Source organism: Palaemon carinicauda, chromosome 1 (assembly GCF_036898095.1).
Source record: "Palaemon carinicauda isolate YSFRI2023 chromosome 1, ASM3689809v2, whole genome shotgun sequence".
Lineage (NCBI taxonomy): Eukaryota > Metazoa > Arthropoda > Malacostraca > Decapoda > Palaemonidae > Palaemon > Palaemon carinicauda.
The window spans coordinates 265,433,929-265,438,113 of NC_090725.1; positions in this window are offsets into that span (position 1 = coordinate 265,433,929).

The window sequence follows — 4,185 nt, forward strand, 5'->3', positions numbered from 1 at the left end:
TGCTGCGGGGTTGTATGCCGTGGTGCTTTGGAGCGTCGTCCCCATCAGGTTCGCCAAAGCGAGCCATATTTCTGAGAGGAAAGCGAGGCCTCTGTCTGTCGTGATGTCGTCAGGAACGCCAAACCTGCTCACCCAGCTTGACAGGAGGGCTTCGGCGCATGCTTGAGTCGTAACTTCGGTCATCGGCGATGCCTCCAACCACTCGTGGAGCGATCGATGATCGTAAGCAGGGTGAGCAGATCCAGAAGGGGGCAATGGTCCCACGACGTCGATGTGTATGTGACCGAAACGTCTTTTTGGCTGGGGGAAATCGCCTACCCCCGATTCGGTGTGACGGCTGACTTTGCTTGACTGGCAGTTGATGCATGACTTTGCCCATTCCCGGGCATCCTTTTTTATCCCTGGCCAGACGAACTTTTCAGACAGAAGGCAAGCAGTGGTGCGTCCTGAGGGGTGTGAAAGTCCATGGATGATATCGAATATTTTCCTTCTGCAGGAGGCTGGTATCCAGGGATGTGGGCGGCCGGTGCTGGTGTCGCAAAGAATAGTTACTTCTGCTGGTCCGAGGGGAATCACACTTATCTTGAGCGCGGATGGCCCTGTCAGGTGATCCTGTGCTTCTCGGTCGGTGCGTTGTTCGGTTGCGAGATTGGCGTAGTCGATTCCCAGGTGGATTGCGTCAATTTCAATCCTTGAAAGGGCGTCCGCGACTCGGTTTTTCTTTCCTGGGACGTAACGTATGGTGCACCCGAATTCGGCGATTGTTGCGAGACGACGTTGTTGTCGGGAGGACCATGTGTCTGTCGATTTCGTGAAAGCGTGTTCGAGGGGTTGATGAACCGTCGCGATTGTGAAGGGAGTGCCCTCCAAGATGTGCCTGAAGTGGCGGACGGCGAGGTAGACGGCGAGGAGTTCCCTATCGAAGGTGCTGTATCTTGTTTCGGCGGGTTTCAATTTCTTGCTGAAGAATGCCAGCGGTCGAGGAGAACCATCGACGAGTTGCTCCAGCACAGCCCCACAGGCGACGTTGCTGGCGTCGGTCGTTAGTCACAGGGGCGCGTTGTCATCGAAATGAGCCAGGGTGGTGGCATTCGCGAGGGCATCCTTCGTCCGGGCGAATGCCTGTTGCTGGGGCAAACCCCACTCGAGTTTTTTCGCTTTTCCTTTCAGGACGTTGTCGAGGGGTGACGGTTTGTGCAATGTTGGGGATGAAGCGCCTGTAGTAATTGACCATCCCCAGGAACTCCTGAAGTTGGCGGATGGTTGTAGGTATCAGGAACTTTCTGATGGCGTCGACCTTGGTTGTCATGGGTTTTACCCCGCATGAGGATACGCGGTGACCAAGGAAATCCACTCCTTCCGCACTGAATGTGTATTTGTCGAAACGTACGACCAGGCCGTTCTCCTGTAGGCGTTTGAGGACGGTGTGATCGTGCCTCCTGTGTTCCTCCTTGGTTTTTGAGAATATCAGGATGTCGTCGACGTAGCAGACGCAGAAAGGTAGGTCACCAGAATGCTATCCATTAGTCGTTGGAAAGTCGCCCCAGCGTTGCGTAGACCGAAGGTTGAGTATGCGAAGGTGTAGGATCCAAACGGCGTTACAATGGCAGTTTTCGGGATGTCTTCCGGAATTACGGGGACCTGGAAGTAAGACTTGAGGAGGTCCATCTTGGTAAAATACTTCGCGCCGTGCAATGCGTTCGTTAGGTCCTGCATGTTGGGCAGCGGGTAGTGATCGGGCGTTGTGATGAGGTTGAGGCGCCTGTAGTCGCCGCAAGGTCTCCAGGACCCGTCCGGCTTTTTTACCATGTGTAGGGGCGATGCCCAGGGGCTCGATGGTTTCTTACAGATACCCATGCGTTCCATGTCCTCGAAGGCGCGTTTGGCATCCTTCAGTTTCTGGGGCGGGAGGCGGCGGAATTTGGCGTGAGTAGGAGGTCCTGTCGTGATGTGGTGGTAGATCCCGTGCTTGGACGGGGAACCTGGCGAGTGTCGGAGCTCGGGCTTGAAAACCTCGGGAAATTCTCGTAGGAAGTCGGCGTAGGGGTGCGTCGTTACGGCGGATACGGACATTTTCTAGTTCTATATTTGTTCCGTAACCGAAATACAAACCACGCTATTTACAAAGGGTATTAATTTTAGCGCAGCTGAAATGACGAGCCAATAGTTTTTAACGAGGGTTAATTACCCCCGCGCTAGTTAGCGGGGGGTGGGGAAGGGTAGCTTGCTACCCCTCCCCCCTCCACACACCGGTGACTTGCTTCACTTCACTTTTGGCTCGGCGGTGATCAGACGTGTCTGTTCATCGCCTTCGTGACAGCCTTTAATTTTCTTCTTTTTCTTTTCAGCTTGTGTGATTGGTTGGAAGTTGACCTTCAGTTATTTTCTTTTATTTAATATGCGGACATGCCCTGGAGTTGCCGGCCGTCCTTGTGGGACTTTCATGTCGGACGTGATTACGGATCCTCACACCCTCTGCCCTCAATGTCGGGGCCGACGGTGCGACCAGGATAACATGTGCCGTGAGTGCAGGGAGTGGTCTGCCTCCCAGTGGGAGAGGTTTGGCCGTCGGCGTAAGAAGAAGTCCAAGAGAGACCGTTCTCCTCCGGGGTTAGCCTTGAAGGAGGAAGGTTCTCGGGACTCTTCTTCCGCCGCCCAAACCTCCTCCGAAGCTCCCTCTCGTCCGCCTCCTAAGGAGAGTCGTCCGAGTGGGAGCGCAGGCCCTTGTTCTATTTCCCTACCTTCGGTGGGGGGAGAGGGCGTCGCCTCCCATAGCGAGGCGGTTCCCCCTCCTCCTCCGGGGGAGGTTATTGATAATAATGCCTTATCCAGTGATGATCTTTTACAGATTTGGTCGTCCCTGGGGCTTAAGGGCTTGCCCTCCAGGGTCGCTCTTATTGACCTTGTCTCGTTGGGGGCCGCTGTTAAACAGTCGCCGGTGGTAGCGGAGGTAGACCCTCTGTCTATTGTCGACGTCGTGGTGACAGAGGCCTCCGACGTGGCTGGGCCTTCCGACGCAGGTGCTGTTGCTGGTGATGGTGCTCTAGGCTCTCCTCCTCCTTCCGTGCATCCTTCGAAGGGGGAAGTGAGTCCTTCGGTCTCGACTGCTGCCCAGCTTCCTTCTGAGGGAAGTGTTTTGACGGAGACCCCTTCGGAGGACCGATGGTCCCGACGATCTCCCCCGAGGCCGCCTCCGCCGTAAGGCTCACCGCCCTCTACGCCACAAGGGTCTCCCTTCCCCTTACAGGGGGACTAAGAGGCGCCTTTTTGGGTCTTCGTCCTCCGGGGGGGACTCTCCTCGTCAGCCTCAACCGACTGCTCCGCCCTCCTTGAACCTCTCTGCAGACCGCTCACCATCTCCTGCCGGATCTTCGCCTTCTGGAGAACTCGTCACCCGACGGGCAACGGTCCCTTCGGGGCTAAGGGATTCTTCCCTTACGCGAGCAGGGCTAGCGCACAAGCGCTCTCCTGCTCGCCAGCGATCTCCTGCTCGCCAGCGATCTCCTGCTCGTCGACGATCTCCTGCTCGCCAAGACTCTCCTGCTCGCCGACGCTCACCTGCTCGTCGGCTCTCTCCTGATGTTCGCCCCCCTCGCCAGCGCTCTCCTGCTCGTCAGCTCTCTTCCGAGCGTCAGCGCTCATTTGAGGACCATCGCCCTGCGGTCTCTGACCACCCTTTAGTTCCTGCTGAACTCCCTGCTCACCATCCACCTGGTCCTGTGGCTACGCAACATCGTGCTGCGCGTGTGTCAGAAACACATGTTCGCCAACGCGCCAGCGATCTTCCCGTTCCTGCTCGTGAAAGGGCCGCACCACCTGTCCTCTCACAGGACACGCGTCGACCTTCTTCTCGCCAGCGATCACCAGCTCGCCAGCGATCACCTACACATGCTGCCCGCCATCGCACGACCCTGCATGATCGCCCGCTTACGCATGCTGCTCCTCATCGCACTACCCTGAACGATCGCCCTCCTGCGGATGCTGATCACCATCGCACCCTTTCACGCGATCATTCACCTGCGCATGCTGCTCGCCATCGCACAACCCTGCACGATCGCCCGCTTACGCATGCTGCTCCTCATCGCACAACCCTGAACGATCGCCCTCCTGCGGATGCTGATCACCATCGCACCCTTTCACGCGATCATTCACCTGCGCATGCTGCTCGCCATCGCACAACCCTGC